A 26,235-nucleotide genomic window follows, 5' to 3' on the forward strand; every position below is an offset into this window, starting at 1 on the left:
AGACAGAGAATGAAGACTGAACTTTGAGTGATTGCAAATTAAGGGACTGAGCATTCTTGTAACCCTTCGGTATGTGCTCTAGTACATGAAAATGGCTAATGCGGTGCAAAAAACGGAAAAGAAGTGTAGCAGAATGTGCAAAGCAGAAGATAACAGGGGTTCAATTCTTAGTGCTGAGCTATTTGAAACTGTTATTTCTATATGCTATTGATACTTTGTTTTGTGAACACGCACATTTAGATGGACTTTGCTGTAAACTATAAAATCCCCAGTCCATAGTGAAAAGTGAAAAAAATATCTGCACAAAATATTCTGCACATCTGTCTACTGGCTGAAACACATCTGACAGTTTCTTTTAAAGTTATCCTTTAGGTTTGCCAGATAACGTACTATGTGGTTTTATATACATTCTCACAGGAGTTCAGAATTACAACGGTTCCGACTTACCTATGAGGAACCCAGTTCATATAAATGAAATAATGATATGGCAATTAGCTCTGGATCCAGGTTCACACCCATCTTCCTAACAGGTCCAGCCAAGATTTTGATTATACATGTAGGCCAAATGATCTCCTATGGAATGCTGTTTTAGCTGTACTTATCCCTGCATGGTGTAATAAAAATAAAATACACATATTCTCACCAGTGAAATGAATCAAGATGAGCTACTTAGAAACAGAATGGGAGTCTGATTCTTTGCTGGGGTTTCTTGTGAAAGATTAATGTCTTTAACCTGGAATGCATGGGGCGGGGCAGGGGGAATGACTGGACCACAAAAGTACTTCCTGGAGCAACAGCAAATACACTTGATTGAGCAGAATGGTGTCTCAGTCATCCAGCAGAAGAGATGCGTATTTATTCAATCTGGTTTTCCCAATCTACCATTTGTGTTACTCTTTCTCTCCTTCAGTTTCCTGATCTTTTGATACTTTATATTAAAATATATCAAACATGAAAAAGTATATAAAACATATACGAGTGGTTACATAATAATAAAATAAGAAAAGAATCACCTGTGTAGTCAATGCCCAAACAACAGCTTTGTGGCCATGAAGTGACCTTTAACCCATCTCTTCTTCCCTGCAACAGCTAACCTTAGTCCTGAATTTTGGCTCAAGGAGTTCCTTTCTTCTCTCTAGTTGTTACTCTACTTGTGTATTTGTACTTATTAAGTTACGCAGTTTAGGTTAGTATTTCATGCAGCCAGGATAATTACATATGCTTATTTTATCCATCATTATATGTGTCAGACTCATCCTTGTTGATAATGAATGAATTCTTGTTTCCCGTGGTTACTATTTCATCTCATAAAAGCCTCAGAGTTTGTTTACTCATTGAGCTGGGCAGAACGTTTAGGGTCTTTCCCACTATTTCACTAACGTTGATCGTGTTGCCAGGACTACAATAGTGCCTATCCCTTGACCTGGTACACCCACGTAAATTTATGCAGGATACGCACCAAAGAGGCATTGCTGTGTGTTCTAGCATGAATATGGCTGAAACTTGCTAGGGAATTCCATTTCCCCCGAAAGCAGTAGACGAGTTTATATTTCCACCAGCAGTGGATAAGAGTCCCCACTGGTGTCCACTCTCACTGCCTTTTTACATAGTCCAGCTGCGTGATTTTACCAAACTGCTCCGTGCAGAACACCGGCTTAGTGGTTAAATTTGTATTTCTTTGACAATGCAAACCGAGCAGCATTGCTTATGATCCCTTGTGTTTCTACTTCTGAGAAATGCCCATTTGTCTTTTCCCTCTTGATTATACTTTCATTTCTTTCTCTTTTATAAATAGGAATTCTTTATATTCTTTAGATCTAAAATGTGTGAAAAATATCTTCTTCCATTGTGCAGCTTATCTTTTTCACCATCTATGTGGTATCTTTTAATGATTAAGAGTTTGTGTTTTTAATTTTACTGCGGTTTAATTTCTCAGAATTTCCCCTTATGGCTTATATTTTTTTGTGTCCATTATAATTCCTTTAAATATTACTTCAGGGAAGTTGTTTCTGGCTTGTTGAACTGTGTTCCTTCATCATGTAGGTGGTATGCAGACCGCTGAAGCCTACTTCAACTCCGTCTTCAAGATTTAATCCTTCTCGAAAGTTGTTCTGGCCTTCACTTTCCTGTCTGAACCTTCTTGGTGAGCTATTAACATAACTAATTAAAGTGTATTCTAAATAGTTCCAAAGTCTAAATTAAGAATTACTGCGTATTGTCTTCAATATCCACTTCTTCCCACCAGCTTTCACTCACATCCAGCATCAATCCTGAAAGGCCATGAACTTCAGGGTTCTGTGCTTATCCACTGGTTCCGGTCTGAAACCAGAAGAATCAGACTCCGAGTTCCTCCATCTCAGTTTCAGAGGAACGTTTTATGGAGGGTGAGAGAGATGTTCTTTCTAATCCTATACGGAGATACATTTCTTTCCGTAGCCAGAACTACATCAAGATGCAAACATTTGCTCTGATTTTTCAACACACCTGAATGATCAGTCTACCTTAAAAATGGTGCAATTAAAGATATTTTTAGGTTTCTATTCAGCCACGCAATGTGCTTCTTGGCCCAGGCTTGCTCTTAACCACAAAACCTCCCACCAAACAATAAATGCACAGAGATATTTGCCATCCTTATAAAATATTTAATAATCTTCTAAAGAATGTTTTCTTGTTAGAAAGTAAAAAGCAGGCTCTGTTTGGTGTGGCTCAGTGGATTGAGCACCAGACTGCGAAGCAAAAGGTCACTGGTTCGATTTCCAGTCACAGCACATGCCTGGACTGTGGGCCAGGTCCCCAGTTGGGGGAGCAAGAGAAACAACTACATATTGATATCTCTCTTTCTCTCTCTCTCCCTCTCTCTAAAAATAGGTAAATAAATAAATCTTTAAAAAAGAGAAGTGCATTCACTTAAAAAACTAGAAAAGAAAAAGCAGTAATCTGGAGAAATCTTTCGTTGGAAATTTAGGACTTGTGTATTCTCGCCTGAGCTGTCATGTTACTAGAATCACTCTCTGTGCCTCAGTTTCTCCATCTATCAAATGAGAGTATTGAGCTAACGATTTCAAAGTCTTGTTTTTATTTAAATATCTATTTATTATTTTAACACTTCTTCTGGAAGGAAAGATCCCACTTTTTCTCTTTGCCAGTTACTGTATGTCCTTCTGATTGACTATGCAGACTTACCACTGGAGGAGCAACAGTAAGGCCCCTGAAACCCTTGGCATTCTCAGGTAGGACTGGAAGCAGTTTACCAGGTTGACTAAATATAACTGAACACGGTATCTTTCTCTAGACATTGACCTTGTTTACCACCATGGAAGGAAATAAACTTAACTTTGTCCAACTGTACGTTCCAGCCATATTTTCACTGCCAGTGAGCTCAGATAAAACTTACAAGTACAATTTCAGTATAAGCTGGCCTTGACTACAGATTGGCATACTAGATGTTAGCTTCACTTTCAAGAAAGAATTTTGATTAAAGCAAGTTTGAATCTAAACCTTCCAATAATTTATTTTATTTTATTTTTTTCCCTTTCACACACACATATAAAACAAATTCTCAAGTCCTTTTTTTCATAGGGGAAGTGCAGTGTGAATTATCATATGAGTGCTTGCTATGGAATAAGAAATTAAATAACTGCTTTAGTCATCAATATAAAATTGGTATCGATCAATTGATGAGACAGGTGTCAGAACTAACTCTTGTCACAACTATTAGAAAACATAAACTCTAATGGGAAATGAAGACTATAAAACAGTTTGAGTTGGCATTATCACCCAGTCTAGAGATGTCTAAAAATGAAACTTCAACTTTTAATAACTTAATATTTGTTTCAAAGTCCCCATTCTCCTGGAAGAAAATGACCTCAGCCTTCTGAAGATTTTCTGTGTCTGGAGTTAGGGCATTGATCGTGGGTCATCATAGCGACACCACGATGGTCCCCAGCCCTGGTATAGGCAGCCCCAGGACCACCCTTGTCGGAGCTTTGTGGCTCCTTCGTGTCTTGAAGTTTTCTCTGTTGTTTCCATGTCATGTTTGAGGCAAAGTAATCTCATATTGGATTTCCTAGTTGCCGAATCATCCTGTACCATCATTTCGACCACTAGGTCTTTCCTGTTAGGAAGCGGTGCCCTGATACCTCTTCCCCTCGCTGCTCTCTGTCGACACAGGAACAGAGCAATCGGCAGAGTGGCTGGAATTTCTGCCTATTCTTAGAGGTATTTTTTTTTTTTACTTTCTGTTTCCAACCAAGACACCCATTCTCTGAAGAGATCATGTTTACCCCTGAGATCTAAAGAAAGAGAAGGATCAAGTGATGCACAGATTGAGAGGAAAATATTTTTGAGTGGGTTCAGCATGGTCTGGTTGTGTTTCAAACAGTTCTATTCTAAATGTAATACTTCAATGATTTTTCCAATAACCCCAGGAATTAAGCATTTCTGATTTTATTGATAAAAATGAAAATTCACACTGGGGGGTAATGACAAACGTTCTTAGTTAATCTATACAAAATAATTCTAATTATGGTTCCTCATAAAATCAAAAAGAAAAACATATGGGAGAGGATAGTCCAGGGTGCCTGAGCTTGGAGGAGAGGAAGAGATGCCCTGAGAAACTGATGGGTGAGTCCCAAAGAACAAAAAAGAAGCAGCTGAATAAAAAGTTGAAAGAAAAGCTTCAGATTAAGAAGATATTGAGTGTGAAAACCCCTAAGTGGTAAAAAGGTGAAATTTTTGATGAAGCAAATGAATGCTAGAGTTACAGCATTGAGCATACATGTGAGGTCTAAATTCACCAGGAGCATGAAACACGCTGTGGAAGAAGGATCATCTGAGTCTCAGGCAGCAGTGGAAACAATTCGTTCCTTGGCACTTGCATCCGAGAAGCCCCAGCCTCCTTACTGCCAAGCAACTCATGTAATCTAAGCATTCAGTTTGGCACCTGTGAGTTAACCTCGTTGCTTAGAAGGGGGTGGCTCGCAGTGAACCTTGACATCACATCTGGAAGATCTCCCAGCTCCAGCTCTCTGCTCCCAATTTTAATGTGTCTAAATTAGTTGTGGATCTTGATAAGATGTAGACCCTCGCTTAGGAGATTTGGGCTAAGTACCAAGATCCTGCGTATCTAACGAGTTCCCAGGTGATGCCAACATGGCCATTCTGTGGACCACACCATGTGCCGCAGAACTGCAGTCAACACATTTTAGTGAACTGTCATAACTGTAAGTAAACCAGAGATTGAAGAAATATTTTGAAGGTAAAAGTCTTGTGAACCAAGACAGCAGGTCTCATTATGGAAGTTAAATAAATCACAGATAAAGTTTGAGGGTTCTAAAGCTGATAGGAACCTGACACACTGTCTAATAGATTAACTAAAATTAATAAGGGTGGCCCAGCTAATCTGTCACAAGTCATGGCTATGCAATGTCCTTGTGTCCTAAATTGTCACCTGTGATTCAGGAAGGCTCGGTACCTTGAGAAAGGTTGCTCAAACTGTCTAGGGACAGAAAGGACTGCTGACATTCTTGACAGTTTCCACAGAACTGATCAAAAATGCAGAATCATTACAGTAATACGTTCACAACATTACTGCATATTCTACTCTGGTTGTAAAGGCCTCAGTGTATCACTTTTTAGGATAAAGATCTCACTTAAGAAAAGAGATATGACATAGCCACCATCCTGTTTTGGCAAGCCACCTATACTGCTCTCTATTGCAGGGAATTTAACACGAGGTAACAAGTCTCCACCTGGCCGTGCATATCTGTCACATTCTTTCCCATCCACACCCTTTGCCACAAGCTCCCTACCACTCTGCCCCTTAATTAGATGGGAAAATTGACTTGCACAGAATGTAAGAGGATCTTATATTAAGATGTGTGTACCTATCTATCTATATATTCATCTATATATTTCTATATCTATGTACAAACATATAAAACAATTTTTAAAAGATTCTGGAATCTGAATTAGATCACAATAAAGCAAGAGAAGTGACTGGGAGGCATTTCAGGGCTGGTTTAAGGAAAAGAGATTTTTCTGAGGGACTTTAATAGGAGAATCAGAATTTTGGTTCAGTCTGTTTTTCCCAGAGCGAGGCTGAGGAAATAAACCCCTCACTACTCAAGTCTATTCATAATGGTGCTCAGCTCTGGTTACTTGAAAAGGATCTGATCTGAGGGCTGGTTTCAAAGTGCAGGAAAGGGAACTTGCTTCCCAATACTTCCTCTCCTATTACTAATGCTAACCTTTCATCTCACATTAAGCAACAAATCGCAAATGCCAACACCCCTGTTGATAGCTGACTTATTTTACTTCAAAGAATCAATCTAACTTAGTATTTGTGAATTTATCAAGGAGTACAATGTGCCCATTGCTGCACTAGCTACCACGGAATAGGGGTTGCTAAGATACGCTCTGAGCCTTGGTTCTCCAAAAGCAAAACTCAGGGCAAGGATAAAAGCCCTGACCCCACATTTGGGGGCGGGGTGCCAGCTCAGTTGATGTGCATTAAAAATGATAATAGAACTGAAGCAGGGAAAGATGAGAAATGGTTCGTTGGGTTACTCTGCTGACCACTTCTTTACTTTGGTGAGAAAGTACTGGATGCTGGAAGATTGTTTTCTAGCACGCAGTGCCTGCCCTGGAGGGGCTATATGGGAAACTCTATCTCAGAGTGGTTCACAGAAGAATGGAGGAGGAGGAATTGGCCTGCCTGCCTCCCCCGCTCCTATCTCCTGCTACACATTGGTCACATAGGGTGCATAGGGTTTACCCCATGGAGGTCTGATTCCTTCACATGTTCAGTTCACATTGTCTGATCCTTCGGTGGCCACTCAGTAAAGCAGAGGCCATTCCACCCAGTTCCAAAGAACAGGAGCACATAGCATGAACACAGATCAGCTTAAGATTTTAAATTACACTCCATACAGTGAACACATGAAGCTCAGTTAGGGTGCTGGACCAAGAGGCGGGGTAGCAGTCTGTCCTGGGAGGCAGGGCCTGTACTGGAAAAGTGAAGCAGCCAAGGGCATCTGGGGCGGAGTCAAAAAAGCTCCTGTCAAACACTGTGGACTCCCTACTGTACCACATTTCATGCCTTCCAAACATCTGGCTGCTATACTACATTATAAGACATCGGTTTCATTTATCTAGATATCAATGTATTTACCCATTTATTCATTTATTCTGAGAGAATGAAGACACCTTCACTCTTTCCCCAAAAGGAAAATCATAAGCCTGGTCAGATACAGAACTTCCTTCAGCATGTGAGCTAGCTGTTATGTCCTAGAGACCTAAGGGGACAAGATGCTCTAAAGAGATATGGTGTCGGCAACTCACCTATGGGAATAAGTTTATCTAGAAATCAGGGTGTGATTTGAGAGTGTCCTAAACCCAGTGACCCGAGGCTGTGTGAACACTCAGGCTGTGAGACAGCACTGAAGCTCTATGAACCTCACATTATTTATTATTCATGGTAAATGGGGATATGAAACCTCACTGATCGTGTAGTAGGCTTCCCATTGACCACAGAAATAAAAGTGTTCGTTAGTATTTCTGAGTTTGTCAAGCTGTGCTGGATTTTCTGCTCACTGGCTCCCCGGAATCTCCTTGTGTAAGAAACACTGATGACTTGTTCTGTGAGGGCACTACTTGGAATATATGAGATTAATGTGAAGTTATTGTTTATGTTCAGGAATATCCAAACTAAGGAGGCCCTATCTCTTGAACTGTACAGGAGACCCACTCTCCTGAATGGGAAGTCATTTTTGTCCATGTTCAGGATAAAGAGAAAACCCTCAAAGAGGAAATTGGCTCTGAGAAGCCAAGTTCTTCATGGGCCACAAGCAGGAAGATACTTGTAAATAGCTGAGGTATTTACAAGTCTAGGGAATTTACATTCTCTTGTTTTAAGGAACTAAGTTCTGCCATGTGGAAGACGACCAGGACCTATGAAGTAGGGATGGATCCAGACAGGAGCAGACTTGCTAGAGATTAAAGTAAAGGTATTTATGCTCATAGCACTCTCTGGCTTTTCTTTTACATAGTTATCATAGTTATCCATCCTTTCAGGGCTGTCCTAAGAAAAATAAAGAATTCGGTTACAATAGCTGGTCCACTAAAACTGAAGGCAAGCTGCAGTAAAACAGACAAATTATAAAGACTCATACGTCTTCCCTGTTTCTATCACACACAGGCTGACCCCTTAAAGCTGGGTAAAGCTTATTCTGCTAAGAGGGTAAGTAGCCCTCAGCGTGGTATCTGGGAGACAATCAGCACCAGGAGCTGACTGAGAGTTCTTTCTTAGTTCTTTCTTTTCCATTCTGAGTAGAAAGACAGCCCTCATGGCTTCAACCATAGCCTTTTACAAGAATTTATCTCATAAAGGCAGTAAAGATGTTGGTTTTGGGCCCTAGCCACTGACTAAAACATAATTACCTCACCAGAAAAACCATTGTGTATCTGCCAGGAAGTCATATAAAGGATAGCAGTCAAAGAGCAATGAAAGATGCGTCGTATTTTTCCTCTACGTAGAGCAGAGTCGGAAAGATAACTAAGAATGGAGATCCTTAGTGAAGTTCTGGGCAGGCAGTCTGATGTCAGATTGGAACATCATGATTCCACTTCACTGGCCTCTTACATTTTTGAAATCCACAGAACACTCGGGTAATCTCACCCAAGGCTCACCACAGCTTGTCATGATGCCTTTTTCAGAGGAGTGAATCAATGCTAAGGATGACTTGTCAAAGTCATATATGTATCTCTTACAGACACAGAACGAGAGGCCAAGCCTTCTGATTCTGGGGCATACGACTTTCACTTTGGTAACAGCTATTTCTATGGTGGTAACTGGATGGAGGGTAAGAGAGAAGACCAAAATCTGGGCAGCCACTTGCTATAAACCTTTCCCTAATGTTCCCTAAGGGACTTGCAAGACATGCCCACTCCAAGCAATCTTTCTCCACTGAATAGAAACTGTGACAGATATGAAATAAAGCACAAAAGATCCACCGCAAAAATCCATGCACTGACACTGAATCCAGAGGCCCACTGTACATGGTTGAGACCCCTGCCTTGAGCAGAGATTCCCCTGTTTCTAGATGCCCATACATAAAGCAGGGAGGGAGGACACCTGGGGAAATGAGCTGATTTCAGATTCCCTTTTCAATTTGGAATGAAAACTCTGCAAGTCTGTACTGGATGAGCCGTGAAAGATCAACATGGGGAACCAAGAAAGGGAGTGCGTTGCTGTTCAGCTGCAGTAAGTTCAGCTATTGGCTGCCGTCTGTTGGGGCCCTACTACAATCCAAGCTGTGTTCATGTGTTGATATCATGCACGCCCACAAAGCTTTTCCCGACCCCAGGTGGGGGTATTGGAAGCACAGAAGAGGAACAGCACTCTGTTCAGGGGTTAGGTGTGAATCAGTGACTGACCGCACAGAGTTTCACAGAAGAGACCTAGATGCCACTCAAAGACCCTTTAAGACCCCTTGGCTCTGGCTCAAAACCAAGCAGCAAAGGATGTAAACATTTTAAGAGTAGTTGGAGCAGAGACTATCTTCTGGTAGGGGAAAAAAACATTTGGCAAATCCAACACCCACAGAATCTTAGAACAATATGTTGTTAATCAGAGAATTCCGAAACAGATGCTAGCTTTGGCAGGCACTGGGGTCAGTGACAACTTTGTCCCCTCTTCAAGTCCCTCACCTGTCTTTGGGCAGTGGGTTCAGTGAGTATATCAATCTTGTTGAGTTGGGGTTGTGTTTTAGTTTTCATTTAGTTTTGAAGAAAATTATTCAAAATTTTTTGAAGAAAATTTGGAACCTAGCATCAACATGATAAAAGCTAATAAGTGAGAAAGCCAGCTACTCATTCTTTTTTAGATGGGGAATTAGAGACTCACAGGTGTGAGCTTATTCTCAAAAAAATCTACCAGGGGTCTCCAAGCTTTGGACATCTCTGGGCCACAGTGGAAGATGGATTGTCTTGGGCTACACATGAAATACATCGCAACAAGTACAAAGAAAAACTCCTACAATGTTTTTTAGTAAATTTAGGATTTTCTGTTGGATGACATTTATAGCTATCCTGGGCTACATGCAGCCTGCAGGTCACAGGTTGGACACCTCTGATAGACCATTACTGGGAGAGCTAATACCCAGAATTACTTATACAGAGTCTTTCTTATGTAGTAGGCACTGCAAAGCACTTCACAGAATGTTCTCTTAAAAGTTTATTGTAATTCATTTACTTCTACAAACATAGAATAGGAGAATTAGGGAAGTGAAGTGATTCGTCTAAATGACGGTAAGTGTCTGTGATGAGTTACAGTCCCAAGGATGAGCTAGTCATCCTTGACTCAGTTTATGTTGTAAGTTAGAATTTCAGACAAATGTCCTGACTACTGTGGCCTCTCTCTCTCTCTCTGTCTCTCTCTGTCTCTCTTTCTCTCTCTGTCTCTCTCTGTCTCCAGAGCATCCTTAAGCTAGCTTTACTTCACTGAAACCCCTCTAATTCGTATGTGATCTGAGATTGTACTATCTTCTGTTTAGAGCCCTTCCTTATTTTAGTTCCTGGACCATTCTCAGAATGCACAGCCTGTGTTGTACGGCTCCTCCACTAAATCACCCACCCATGCTTTTCCCCTCCCTCTCTGATCTAGTGCCTTGGACCTGGTTTAGGACCCTCCATTATGTACATGCATCCTCCTTCTCATCCTGATCTTGCACTGCCCTGTGAACGGGAAAATACACCCAACCTCTCTGAACATTCCTTTTTAGACTCACATATCTCAGCTTCTGATCTCTGAGTCTTGCTTATTCTATTCCTTGTCAATACAATAATAACTACTTTTCTCCCTACTTCCTCTTCCACCATCTCTTCCAGTGAAAACCCACACATCTATCAAACTGCTTCACAAACACCATCTTCCACATGCAGACTTTCCTGTCTCATATCCCCAAGGCAGGATTTGCTTTCTTGCCTCTGAATTCCCATAGCTCTTTTCCTTTCCTGATTAATTACTACAACTCAGGTTCCCCAAGAAGCAGACTCTGAAAATAAGCATAAGGGATTTTTTTTTCTTAATTTAGATTTTATTGGTTGGAAAATATGGAATGCTTCACGAATTCGCATCCCACCCTGGTGGAGAGGCCATGCTAATCTTCTCTGTATCATTTCAGTTTTAGTAGATGTGCTGCTGAAGTGAGCACAGTGAGAAGAATTTTACTGGGGAGTTCTTCAGGGATCAACAGATCTGGGGAAGTGAAGGGAACAGGTTGTGCAAAGGACAAGTTGGACTGTCATGCTGTCTCTATAAGGGCAATAGCCAACCACATGGGGAGCTCTGGAGATGGGATGGCACTCCAGAATTGTGCTGGATTATTCCAAGAGGGTCAGGACCTTTACATCTCCCTCTGTACCTGTCACTGGCCCTGGAGATCTGGCCCAAGGACCAGGGACAGTAGAGGATAAAGAAGATTTATCTCTGAACTATCAGCTTTCAACACCGCTGGGAGAATGGGTACTTTTCCCTGAGGAGGATGGAGAGCAGGGGTAAAAATGTGAATTGTGAACCACAGTCTCCATACCAGCTTCTAAGGAATCTGGCATTGTCTGCTTTGTAGGTCATGGCTTTACCTCCTGGACACTATAAATTGTGTCCCAAATATTTCTTGAACTCCTCACAACTGTGACTACAATCAGTAAGAGATGCTGGGTAAATAATTTGCTGAGATGCATTTACTTTGTGCTCATTCTCAGAACCTCCAGTTTAAAGACATTAATGAGGCACATCGGACTCATATCTCTATTTTACAGAGGAGAAAATTGAGGCAGAGAATGATAACTGAACTTGATCCATGACACAATTAATTTAAAAGTTTCAAAACAAAAACAACCACCAATCACTAAGTCTCAGGACTCTCAGGCCAATTGTCTTTCAAAAAATTTACCCAATTAACTAAACAGAAATAGTAGCTCAAAAAGGAGCCCCAGTCAGGTCAGGGGTTAATAACCTTGCTCTCTAAACCACTTCTCAAAAGTTCCTGCTTCTGAACCTCCCTGAGGTGCCTCAACTTGATAAGTTATTAGACTTCCTTTTGGCCCACATTCACATGAAAAGAGCCAGAACTTGCAACTGAGATTTAAAACAACTTTGGCCCCCTGCCCAGGGCTCACACTGTGAAGAGTGCCGAAAGCATCCTCTGAGAACTTTTAACACAGCCACCACGAGGAAGATGACCTGCATACCATTCCTGAAGTCATTTTCAGGCCACTTGCCACAGTCATCAAGTCAGGTCATGAAATCACAAAGAAACCCTTAAAAAAAAAGACAACAAGGTCTCCTTCTCTCTCCCATCTCTGTTGCCTGCCACACACATCCCCGTAATTACACATGACCCTTCCCTCCCCTAAAGCTCAGTGTCAGCAGAGAGTCACCTGTGATGTCACCGATTTCTAGAAAAACACTGGCAAGCATGCTGCTGCCTGACCCCAGCCATGTGCGTGGACTGTTTATGTTGAACAGATGTGGCCTGTTACTTAACAGGGTTTCTTGCACACCGCCACACCCGAGAATCCCAGGGGACTGGGACAGAGAGCAGGTCTGTTTCAATGACCTGCAAAACCCCATTCTGTCATCTTGGCTAAGTTACCTCCTTCTCTTTGGGTTTATTGATAGTGGACAGAGACATGCACATAGAAATCCTATACAAGCACTTGTGTCCTGGCCTTACTTACTGCATTGTTAGAGCAGCTCGATCCTTCTGTTCCACATCAGGTCAATGGTCCCTAATGTGGCCCTTTTCTATAGCATCAAACACTACCGATCACAAGTACAACACCGAAACCTTAGCCTAGACTGGCTCTAAGTCCTGTTTCCCCTTCTCCTTAGCCAACAGCACTGCATTCCAGCAAAGTCATCCTCTTGGTTCTTGTGTTAGAGCCTTTCCCCCAAGGTCCCCAAGTCTAGTGAACTGGAAACACTCTGGTGCTGACAAACACTTCCTGATGCCCCGAACCATGAAAAAGCAACTACCGAAACTGTTAGCAATGTATTGGCATGTTTCTCTGTCAATTAATTCACATGGTCAACTGGAGACGATTCTCACAATTGACATAAATCATATTCATACTTTATATTTTCAAATAGATGACATCCTTCACATTTTCACACTTGCACAGCTCTTTTATCTTATTTATTATCACAGTTTGCATTCAATACTTTTTTGGTATTAGCTTCAGGTATACAGCACACTGGATAGATGTTCATATAGGTGCCAATATGTTCCCTACAATAATTTGAGTGCCCACCTGGCACCATTGATAGTTATTAAGTATTATTGACTCTATTTCCTATACTTTACCTTACATCCCATGCCTATTTTGTAACTCCCAATTAATATTTCTTAATCCCATCACTTTGCACATTTTGGGGATGTTGTTTTATTCCACCCCTGCACAGAAATGATTTCTTTTTTATCTACACTAGTCGAAATCCTACCAAGTTGGACTTTGAGAGCTCGAAGACCAACTCAGATGCTCTCTCTTCTTCCAAGGCTACTGGTGGCCCCTTTGTAATCCATATATGGTTCACATCACTTTCTGCCTTGTATTATTGTTTGTGCTCATATCTCATCCTGTCTCTATTACATAGCAAGCTGGACCAGAGCAGAAGCCAGATGTCAAACTTTCTTCTGTTCCAACAATATCTGGCACAATGCACTGGATCAAGTCAATGTTCAATGAGGAACTGAAAAAGCACCAGGCATATCTTCTAAGTCCCTGCAGTATACGACAAAACAAACTTGAGGACTACTTCAAAATATTTTTATTACCTTTTTATTGAAGTTTAGCACACATAGAATGTTCGACCATTAAGCATATAACTTGAATATTTGTAAAAAGTGATTAAAGGCAGGCAACTGTCTCCAAGATAAATATATAGAACATGGTTTATACTCCAGAAATAACTACCACCCTCTGCCCCACAGTCAGCTCCCAAAAGCAATCACTATTCTGATTTCTAACACATTAAATCTTTTTCATCAGTTTGTATCAGTAGAATCATATAGTATGATCATCTATGTGTCTATTTTTATTAATTTTTGCTCATTACTGTGATAATAGATTTAACCATTTGGTTGCCTTGTAGCCTACTTCAATTTTTTGTTGCTAAATATTCTAGCACATGAATATTTAATGATTTGTTAACGTTGACGACTATTTGGGCTATTTCCAATTTGGGCAATTATGAATGAAGCCACTATGAACACTCGCACCCATGTCTTTTGGTTCAGTGTGCATTCTGTTACTTATTTAGCGAGAACTGAACCTGCCACGTCAGCGTGTACACACGGCTTCAGCTTTTGTTGATATTACCATAGTTTCCTAAAGTGGTTTCACTAATTTGCACTACCATTGACATTGTGTCAGAGGTCCTGTTGCTTTTTTTTTTCACCAGCACTTGATATTTTCAGATTTTTAAAATTTTAGTCATTCAGGTAGGGGTGTAGGCTTAGCTTCATGTGGCTTTAATTTTAATTTCCCTGATGATAAATAAAGAAATAAATGATACAGAAAATGCATGTGAAGCCCTGGCTGGTGTGGTTCAGTGGTTTGAGTGCCGGCCTGTGAACAAAAGGGTCGCTGGATTGATTCCCAGTCAGGGCACGTGCCTAGGTTGCAGGCCAGGTCCTCCATGAGGGGCTTGTGAGAGGCAACCACACACTGGTTTCCCTCTCTCCCTCCCTTCCCTTCTCTCTAAAAATAAATAAATAAATCCTTTAAAACAACACATTTCCTTATGCTTTTTGGCCACTTGGATAACCTTTCTAGTGAAATGCCTATTTATGTCCTTTGACATGTGTTTAAATTATATTGCTGTATTTGTCTTTTTCATTTGTAACATTTATTTATGTATTCTAGATACAAGTTCTTTGTCAGAACTATGATGACAAATATATTTTTATGGTTTGCATAATAGCTCTTTTAATTGTATTTCTTGATGAATAAAATCATCAATTGTAATTGAATGTAATGAATTAATCTTTCACTTCAGGGTCAGTGACTGTGCACGCGTGTGTGTGTTCTTTCAGGAATCTTTGCCAAATTCGGGATCATGAAGGTTTTCCGCTATATTTTTTTTTGAAGCTTTGTAACTACCTTTCAATTTAAGACTGAGCTACAGCTGGAATAAATTTTGGTACATGGTATGAGAAAAGTATCAAATTAATTTTTCATAGGCTATACAATTAATCTCGGGGCTTTTATCTACAAGACCACTCTTTTCCCATTGCATTGCCATAGTACTTTAAATCAATGGCAATTTACACTTTTGTTTATTTGATAGTATTTTTAAAAATATATAGTTTATTGATTATGCTATTACAGTTGTCTCAATGTTTTCCCCTTTGCCCCCCTCCACCCAGTACCCTCATTCTCTCCAGCAATCCCCCCACCTTAGTTTTAATTCATGGGTCATACATCTAAGTTCTTTGGCTACTCCATTTCTTATACTGTTCTTTTTTCCCCCTTATACTGTTCTTAATACCCAACCCCCCTCCTATTCTATAACTACCTATTTTTATTTCTTAATTCTTGCAACTTTTCCCCCCACTCTCCCTGCCAACTGATAACCCTCCAAACGATCTCCATATCTATAATTCTGTTCCTGTTCTGCTTGTTTGCTTAGTTTGCTTTTTAGATTCAATTGCTGATAGTTGTGAATTTATTGCCATTTTAATGCTCACAGTTTTTTTTTTCTTATGTAATACACTTTAACATTTCATATAATAATAACTTGGTGATGATGAACTCCTTTACGTTTACCTTGTCTGGGAAGAACTTTATCTGCCCTTCAATTCTAAATGATAGCCTTGCTGGATAAAAACCCCAGGTTGGACGTCCTTGCTTTTCATCACTTTGAATACTTCTTGCCAGTCCCTTCTAGCCTGCAAAGTTCCTTTTGAGAAATTAGGTGACAGTCTTATGGGAACTCCTCTGTAGGTAACTCTCTTCTTTTCTCTTCCTGCTTTTAAAGTTCTCTCTTTATTTTCAACATTTAGCATTTTAATTATGACATGTCTTGGTGTGGTCCTTTTGGGGTCCATCTTGTTAGGGACTCTCTGTGCTTCCTGGACTTGTATGTCTATTTCTTTCACCAAATTAGGGAAGTTTTCTTTCATTATTTTTTCAAATAAGTTTTCAATTTCTTGCTCTTCCTCTTCTCCATCTGGCACCCCTGTGATTTGGTGTTGATATGTTTAAAGATGTCCCGGAGGCTCCTTAGCTTATCCTTGTTTTTTAAATTCTCTTTTCTTCTTGCTGTTCTGATTGAGTGCTTTTTTCTTTCATATGTTCCAAATCTTTGACTAGATTCTTGACTTCATACTGTCCACTGTTGGTTCCTTTAAGATTCTTCATTCCACTTAATGTAATCTTCATTTCTACCTGGGTCTTTTTTCATGCTGTTGAGGTGCCCAGTGAGTTCCAGGATCATCCTGAAAACCAGTGTTTTGAACTCTGCATCTGATCAGTCGCTTATCTCCGTTTCATTCCGTTCTTTTTCTGGAGTTTTGTTCTGTTCTTTTATTTGGGCCATATTTATTTGTCTACTCATTTTGGCAGCCTTCCTGTGTTTTATGGAGAGCTGCTTTGACTCCCTGTCTTAGTAGCATGGCCTATCATGGAAAAGCACGTGTGTAAGTTGTACGGGACAGTTGTACACATTGCATGTGCAATTAGGTAATTGCCAGGGTGGGGCAACCCGTGTCCCTGCTCTGTGGCTCTGTGTGGGGGAGGACTCAGAAAGGGGAAAACGCCGCTGCCTGGCCTCCAGAGTTTTGCTTAGGGACAAGTTGTCTCCCAGCACTGGCCCTGTTACCATTACTTTAATTTCTCCCTGTATGCCACCGGGGGCCCTTCCAGCTGTTGCTCTGGTGCTGAATCCCAGAGGGGTTGAGTCTGTATGAGTCTTAAGTTGACTGCAGGCTTTTTAAGATGAGTCTCCTGAGAATCCTGCAGTTTCCTCCACCACCTCAACCCTTACTGGTTTGTACAGCCAGAAGTTATGGGGACTTATATTCCTAGCACTGGAACCCTGGGCTCGGTGGTCTGGTCTGGGGCTGGGATTCCTTGCTCCCAATTTTGTCCACCACACCTGAATGTGTGACTGTCCTTTCTGCATCTCTGTGCCTCTCCATGCCTCCACTTCTCCACACCTCTCCAAGTGTCCCCTCATTGCCACCTCTCCTACCTGTCTGGGTGAATGTAGCTTTTTTAAATCTTTGTTGTTGGGCTTCCATACAGCTTGGTTTTCTGACAATTCTGGGTGATATTCGTTTTGTAGTCTAGTTGTAATTTTTGCTGTGGTTGTGTCAGGATGTGAGGCATGTTTACTTATACTTCCATCTGGACTGAAAGCCTGGGGTATTTTTATGTATGTTCCATTTTTCTCTATGTCTACCTTTATGCTAAAACCATAGTTTAGAATTACTGCTTTATTGTTGAATGTCTTCCAACATTGTATATTTTCTAAATTTTTTTTTGATGCTATCAGTCTTTGGGATTTTTATATATATATTTTAGGATCAAGCTTGCCAATTTCTATAAGAATGGTCATATGTAATTTAGAATTTTATTACATAAAATTAAGAATTTTATCCATCTTATAAAGCAGTTGGGGCAGAATTGACATTTTTAAAATATGAAATCTTCAAATATATAAACCTGATATATATTTCCATCAATTTAGATCTTTTAAACTTTTTCTTTCTAGTAACATTTTGTAGTTTTCAGCATAAAAATATGGAATAAGTTTTAAGTTTATTCTGAGGCATTTGGTATTTTTGGTGTTATCATAAATTAAATGATTTCTATTATTCATTTTCTACTTGTTTATACTAATATATAGAAATAATAATTAAATCCAGCCAACAAAAAGCTATATTCAATTACTACATTTAGTCTTTTCCCTATAGAATTCCAGTGCATGTATAACATCCACAATTAAGTTGCACATGAATAATGACGTATGTTTCTTTTTGAATCACAATTTTAATTTATTCTTCTTGTTTTATTGTATTTGGAATCATAAAAATATTAAACATCCTTATCTCTTGTCATATCTCAGAGAGTACCTATAATATTAAATAAGTAAATAAGATTTAGAGGGTTTTTTGAGGCTATATCTTATCAGATGATTAAGGCAGTGTCTTTCTGTATATTTTTTATCATGGGTTTATCATTGGATGAATTTTATTAGTTTTTTAATGTATCTACTGAGGTCTTCATATGTTTTTTGTCTTTTATTAATTTATGATTTCTTTCTAAATATTAAACCAATATTTTACTCCTGAAACAAACTCAATATGCTTATAATACAGTACTATTTTTCTATATTTCTGGATTTAATTTTCTTATATGTTGTTAAGATTTTCTTGCGTGCATGTTCATGAGAGATGTTGGCCTATAATTTCTTTTTCTTTGTTACATGCTTTTTGTCAAGTTTTGTGTTAAGGTCATGTTGGGCCCATAAAACAAGTTTGCAAATGTTTCTTATTATTCTGTTCTCTGGAAGAGTTTGTTTAAGATTTGTGTGTTTTTTTTCTTAAATGTTTAGGAGAATTCACCAATGAAGATATTTGAGTCTTAAGTTTTATTTGTGGAAATGTTTTCAATTAAGAATTTTCAATTTTGTTCATATTTTTTATTTCTTAGCTTAGCTTCAGTGAATTGAGTTTTCATTTAAATCATCAAATCTGTTACAGTGAAGTTTTCTCAATATCTTTATTTTTTCAATCTGCGATATTTGTAGTATCATGTTCTTCTCTTTTTTTAATGCATGAACTAAATTTTTTTTGGAGAACTTTTACGTTTACAGCAAAATTGAGTGTAAAGTACAGAGAGTTTCCATATCCCCTTGCTCCTGAGCTGTGCACAACCTCTCCCCCTATCGACATCCGGTGCCAGAGCAGTGCGTTCGCTACAGGCCAGGAACCTACACTGACGCACCATTATCACCCAAAATAGACAAATTAATTAGGGTTCATGCTAGTTATTACACATTGTATGAATTATGACAAATATATAATTACTTGTACCTCCCATTGTAATATCATGCAATAAAACATTGTTTCAATACCGCAAAATCCTCTGCACTCCATTTGTCCTTCCCGCCTGGCAAACTCTTGACAGTCGCTCATCTTCATAGTTTTGACTTCTCCAGAATGTCACATAGTTGGAATCATACAGGAGGCAGCATTTTCAAGTTGACTTACTTCGCAGCCTCCACAGAGGCAAAGCTGACAATGTCCTATTTTTAAAGGGATTATTCTGTGACTGTTTGCATATTCATCTGTAATAGTAGCATTATAAGAAAAAATAATAGTTGCATTACACTGTCCGTATAGCCACTTCTGAAACAGGGCTCCCTAAGGTATCTGTGATAGAGGATTTTTAATAAAATAAAATAAATTTAAAAAGCACAAAATGCATGTGCATTTTTAATGATTAGATGTAACGGACATAATTCCCTTTAATTTTCTGTGCTGATCGTTGAACAGTAACGCTTCACGGGTCAGCACTGTCTGTGAGCTTGAGTGAACCTGCTCCATCACACTCACGCGTTTAATCCTCAACAACCTTACAGGTAAGTTCTTTTATTTCTGCAATTGTACAAATGAGAAAAACGAGGCACATGTCTTCATGTGACTTGTTCAAGGTCATGTACTTACGACTGTTAGGGACAATATACCCCAGATGCAAAGTTTACACTCTTAATGACTATACTTGTATTGGAAGACATAAAGGTGTCTAATATGTTTCTAATACCAAATGGTTATAGCAGTCCTTTATATTTGTGTTACACCTTGTACTGTCCAAGTACTTTGACATATATTTTGTCCCTTGCTAGTCACAGAAACACGGTAAGTAAATAGGGCAAGAATTATTTCCCCCATTTGTTAACTGAGCTGAAAGATAGGACTTGGGCTGAATGTCTGCATCCACCATCCCTTTTTGTATAAGAATCATAGAGTAGGAAACACGTGACTCAGACAAGACAGACTAAGGTACCAAGAATCTCTTCTACAAAAAGTAGCAAAAAAATTGTGTGGGAGAAAATAAAACATAACATGCATAGCTATGCTTATAATAAAAATTGTTGTAAGTCATAACGATGGCATTTTAAGAGAGAAAGCTAGGGATGTGACCTGAGGCTTTGGTTGCCTTGATAAATTTACAGTTGGTTTACTCGGAGGCCCATGTTTGAACGTGGCCCAGGGAGCAGGAAACATGGAAACGATCACTATAGGCAATGATGGGGCCTTCAGAGAACTGTAATCTCAGTAACGTGTAGTGGAAAAATAAACCTAACAATTGTACGAATACTTGTCTGTGCCTACTATGGTCTGGGTGAATAAAAGTTATTCACTTAAGACATCACATTTGGGGTATATTTGGCATGAAAGTTCACACGATCTGCGAATTTTGAGAAATGAATATAAAATGTCATTCTAGATAGGCAATATTTTTGATATCTCTAGAGAGGGCACATGAAGCCTATTTTACATGTATATTACCAAGACTTTCCCAGAAGAAATTGACACAAGCAAAATAAACAAATAAAAAATCCACTAAAGGTTTGAATTTTTATGCTTAAAGAAATAAATGGACAAATTTAAACAATGAAAATTCAATATTAAAAAACCTGAAATTTAGTAATAAAAATAACAATGACATGTTTTTATTTGGTAGCATTGAAACCTCAATGGGGTGACTTAAATGTAGTTGCGGAAGAAATTAGTGAACAGGAAGATGGATCTGAGGGCAGCAGCTAAAAACAGCTTAGAGAAATTATAACAGCCTAAGCGACATGTACACTAAAATAATAATGCTCAACGAAATCATAAAATAAGTTTCAAAATGAGCAAATACAGAAATTGGGGGAAGTACAATAGTCAAGAGTGATAACTATGGAAACTTTTCAATAAGATAGTGTCTTGAGCAGAACTAATAAAATATAAATCATCGCTGCAATGTACTTTAATGAACAAGCAAAGTGCTGAAGATGAATAAATTTTAGAACAGCCACAGGGACAGATTGCTTTCATTTGAATTTGCTCATACAATAGTAGCTAAGATCTCAACTGAGACCATTCAGAGATGATTCATGTGTTCGATTTCCATTCTGATTGTAAAAAGGCTTCAGGTGATAACAAGAGCCTAATCGTTATCCTGGACCAACGGGAAGCCCCTGAAGGGTTCTGAGTGAGAAAGTCACGTGATATTTGATTTTTAGTTAGATGACGTTGGATTATTGCGACACATTAGAATGCTCTTTATACATACATTCAGGGAAAATCTATGTCAATTTGCCAGCTGAATGAGGCTGGTTAACTTTCTAAGTTCTTCTGAGTCGCTTTTTCATTTATAAAATGAAATGATTTTTTTAAAAGATCTGTTCTTGTAACATCACGGGTTTGTGTTAACCTTTAAATATATATAGAATTCACTGTTAACTCAGAAAAGACAGAAGCATTATTATTCATACCTTGTTTAGGGAAGAAATAAGCAGCGTGAATACAGTGAAAGGGAATGAGCCTGCCAATCCAGAAGACTTCTTTGTAAATTTAAATTAGAATTTGGACAACAGGTTTGCATAGTGGGTCCACTATTTTACGGAGAATTTTGTGTTCATAACTGGTTAAGTTATTGCTACCTTTCCTGAGGGGTTGTGGGATTTTCAGCAAAGCCTAAGGGATGTCTCTCCCAAACTTACAAAAGCAATATTCTTAAGGCAAAGAAATGATGCCTCTAGTCTCTTAGTAGTGGGAAAAAGCTACTAGTTTTTTAATGTTTTAAAGTTTTTGAAAGTAGTTTCCAAAATTAAACACTAACACCTTCTAATTATAGTTGGATCACTGCAACTTGATGGCCAAGATTTCATCCTGGCTAGGAAGTTGGCTCAGATGATAAAATAAAACAAAATTAACATTATTAAAACAAAGCATAAAGAACAGCATAAAAGATGGTGTGTTTGTGTGGAATGAAAGTGAAGTTTCATAGACATTCAGTCAAGGCACGGGTATAATGTTAAGACTCTTTGTTTTCTCACAAGACCTTCAACTTGTGTATATTACTTCCCTGTTCATGTCAATTAACTGTTGCAAAAACAATATTAAGTAGAGTTACTTTTTCTTTGATACAAAAATGCTGAAAATTACAGGGTTTAGAGAAAGCCCCAAAGCTGAGACATGAGAGAGCTGGGATTGAGTTGTTTTCTTTTGGCTTGAAACCTCACATTTTTATCTCAATATTGTAGCAGTGTTGACTGAGACTTCCTATTTTACAGATACTTTGATGATCTCTGGGGTCATGAATTGTAAAGACAATGGAGGTAATGTACATGGAAGTTAGAAATGTATTAGTTGTATTTCAGTTTTCATCAGACAACGGTTTAAGAAAGAAAAATCCAAATAATAGAAATGCCCTTTACAAGGAATATAAGACCTACATTATAGCACAAATGTTCCCATCAACTAATTGAATAACTATAGGCCAAATTTTAATTTGTTCATTAAACGAAACTTGAGAACTTGTTGCGTGGCAACTTCTAAAATAGGAGAGGAAATAAGATAAATGGGGCACGGACTTTGTTGTTTTCACAGGACTAATAGTTCATTGCTACGAATCCTTCCAGGGGTGTCCAACCGGTGGCCCGTGAGCCACTTGTGGCCCAGGATGGCTATGAATGCCGCCTAGGACAAAATTGTAGATTATGCATGGAACCTTTTGTTTTTGCTCATCAGTTTTCATTAGTGTTTGTGTACTTCATGTGTGGCCCAAGATAACTCTTCTTCTTCCAGTGTGGCCCCGAGTTGCCAAAATGTTGGGCACTTGTGTGGTTAGCCTTTATGAATAGCACACTCCTTCAAGAACCTATTGAAACGTTTGGATTCTGTCCACAGAAAACTGTGGAGGTGACATAGACTTGTAAATACAATTCTGTTTACAGTTTCAAGGGCTTAGGCAAAGCACCCCCTTTCCAAAATGCAGGACATCCCCAAACCTTCTAGAAGATATAGACCTCACCTCGGTCAATCACCTCACGTTGAAGTGTCAGAAAGAGAAATACACAGACAAATTGGTAATATCAAAGGTGTGTACTAGTCCCATTGGTGGCCAGCAGGAAAAATGTGAGCTCTGCTAACTGAAGCCCAGGGGTGGCTTCCAAGAGGAGGGGATGCTTGGGCTGGGTTCCCAAGAATGAGCTCAGGGGTCAAAAAGTCTCTTTGGAATTTCAGTCTCTTAAGTTGTAAAACATGGGCCTAGAACATCTTTGAGGTTCTCTTCAGCCATGATATTTTATAATTTTGTGGAGTTCCTGGTGCTGATAAGCTGATGTCCTTCTACCCACTGGCACTGGTCAACCTCAGTCTTTAACACATCGTGCTACCACTTGCTCCAAATAGACAGAGTCAGAACTAGTTTAGATGAAAGAGGAGACATGACATAAGACTTTCTTACACCCTTGCAAGAAAGAGGCCATGACTCCAGAAAAACTTGAAAAACTTTTTCTCTACCAGCTTCTGCCTTGAGGATGTCCCCAAATATTTTATCATAAAGTAAGGGACGCCTTCCATCTGAGCTGAATGAAGTGTTGGGCAGGGCCACCAACAAGTGACCACGCAGGGCAGGAACACATGTAAACATTTCTCAGAAAACCACGTTTCTCCCTTTTCAATTGAGAAAATGTTTTGTTTTTGTTTAGGAATCATAGAAACCACGAATGAGCAAACTGAATTGGGTCATCGAGTCTTCCCTCCCCCAGGGAGCAGATGTGTTGCTGCACCATAGCCATTCAATTCTTTCCCAGTTTCACATGGAGACTCCACTGGGGGCTTTCACCACCTCCCTGCACAACGGCTCTGTTCTCCAAGTCAGCGTTGCATGGGTGTTAGGGTAATAATGGAAGCAAAAGGAAAAGGACCTCAAAAAATTGTAAGGGGGTGATTTAAAAAGTTAACTATGTATAAATCTTTTTTTCTGGCCTCTATTTTTTTTATTCATTGGTTCATCATTCTACTTATGTGGCTTAGACTACTTACACTCTAGGTTTTTTCCAGGTTATTTCTTTTTCTTATATAATTTTTTAATTTAATTATTGTTCAAGTACAGTTTTCTGTCTTTTACTCCCATCCCAGCCCACCCCCCCAGTGCTCCCCACCTCCCTTCCATTTCCATCCTTCTTAGTTTTTGTCCATGTGTCCTTTATACTTATTCCTGTGAATCCTTCCCTTTTTCCCCTGAAATTCCCTCACCTTCCCCTCTGGTCCCTGTCTTCCTATTCTCTATTTCAGTGTCTTTGGTCATATTTTGCTTGCTTGTTTGTTTTGTTGTTTAAGTTCCTGTTAAAGGTGAGATCATATGGTATTTGTCTTTCACTGCCTGGCTAATTTCACTCAGCATAATGTTTTCCAGTTCCATCCATGCTGTTGCAAAGGGTAGTAGCTCCTTCTTTCTTTCTGCTTGCCAATGATACTTCAGAAAAAGGTTTAATCTCCAAAATATACAAAGAACTTACATGACTCCACTCTAAGAAGATAAGCAACTCAATTAAAAAATGGGCAAAGGATTTGAACAGACATTTCTCCAAGGAGGACATACTGAGGATCCAGAGACACATGAAAAGATGCTCAATATCGCTAGCTATCAGAGAGATGCAAACTAAAACCACAGTGAGATACCACTTTACACCAGTCAGAGTGGCCATCACAAACAAAGCAACAAATAACAAATGTTGGAGAGGTTGTGGGGAAAAGGGCACCCTAGTTCACTGTTGGTGGGATTGCAGACTGGTACAACCATTATGGAAAACAGTATGAAATTTTCTAAGAAAACTAAAAATGAATATGCCTTTTGACCCAGCAATTGCACTGCTAGGATTATACCCTAAGAACCCTGAAGCACCAATCCAAAAGAACCTATGCACCCCAATGTTCATAGCAACATAATTTACAATAGCCAAGAGTTGGAAGCAACCTAGGTGCCCATCAGTAAATGACTGGATCCAAAAACTATGGTACATTTACACAATGGAATTCTATGTATAAATATTAAAATTGAATAAGTACAGGGAAGCTGAAACAAGTAGTGTTTCATCAGGTCTGTTAAACTAAAATAAAAAGGTCATCATGCTTCCATTTCCTAATTGCAAGTGCAGTATCTTGTGTGTCAAAGACCAAGATTTTCAACTTCTGTAAGTATCTTTATGTTTTTTTTTAATTTTGGGTTTTTTAAACATGTTATTTTTTTAGTATTTTTAGCTTACAAGGAGTCTATTGTCATGTGTACATTCTAAGAGTATGTTCATCTCCAAAATCGGTCCAGAAAGTATTCAGCCATGTGACATGAAAAACAGATATTTTTTGAAGAAGATACAAGATACAAGAAACATTGTACACAGGAGAGTAATGCTTCAGTCCCCCTCTTGGGACCACCTTGTTTACTGTTGGATTTTATGTATTCAATACTTGCTTTTGTCCAGAAATGTCTGGAGAGTGTATGCTGCAGATTCCAGAACATCAGTGACTTGGCTTATATACCTGCTCCATTTTTTTGACCTTAGGCATGATATATAACACTTTCGTGTCTGCCTCAGTTTCCCCATCTCTCACATGGAAATTTGGTATGTCCTTCATAGAGTTGTGATGATTTAATGAGTGGATTTATGAGAGGCAGTTAGAATACTACCTGCAATCTAATAAATTTAATATTAACTATAATATATTATATTAGTACATGTTTATAATTGTCCCAATGTCTTCATTCATTGTTCAGTATGTTTATTACTTATACTAGATTTGTACGCTTTATTTCATTAATATTAATTATTATTATCATTATATGTCTCACTGCTGGCCATTTCTTCTGACATCTCTCCATTATATACTTATTTCTTTAGATCCCAAATTGCTTTAGTTTTATATGGTCTACTAAATGAAAAGAAATGCCTCTGAGAAGAATATTAATATGTCATTTATTTTCAGTCTTGTTGTGAATTAATATGCCAAATTGCGTCCTCTGGCCCAGAGTCTGGAGAAGGTTGGGTCTCATGGGTGTGACTAGCTGCACGTGGTGGGCACTTGGATGGAGATCCAAAGGGAAACAGTGAGCTCAAATTACAGTGCATAGGCTGCCCAGTAGCCTTCTTCACAGTTCAGTCTGAGCATT

The 26,235-nt window shown here is 39.0% G+C and overlaps 1 non-coding gene and 1 pseudogene across 1 annotated transcript; both read right to left on the minus strand.

The window, feature by feature from the left end:
- LOC118988781 (metalloendopeptidase OMA1, mitochondrial-like) overlaps window positions 1–26,235 on the minus strand; it is a 122,054-nt pseudogene that overhangs the window by 36,605 nt on the left and 59,214 nt on the right.
- LOC118988994 (U6 spliceosomal RNA) lies at window positions 11,107–11,213 on the minus strand. Its single transcript, XR_005066898.1, has one exon. It is a non-coding gene; the product is annotated as a U6 spliceosomal RNA (small nuclear RNA).

The sequence above is a fragment of the Sturnira hondurensis genome, unplaced genomic scaffold (genome assembly GCF_014824575.4).
Source record: "Sturnira hondurensis isolate 20B ecotype Veracruz unplaced genomic scaffold, ASM1482457v3 Scaffold0006413, whole genome shotgun sequence".
Lineage (NCBI taxonomy): Eukaryota > Metazoa > Chordata > Mammalia > Chiroptera > Phyllostomidae > Sturnira > Sturnira hondurensis.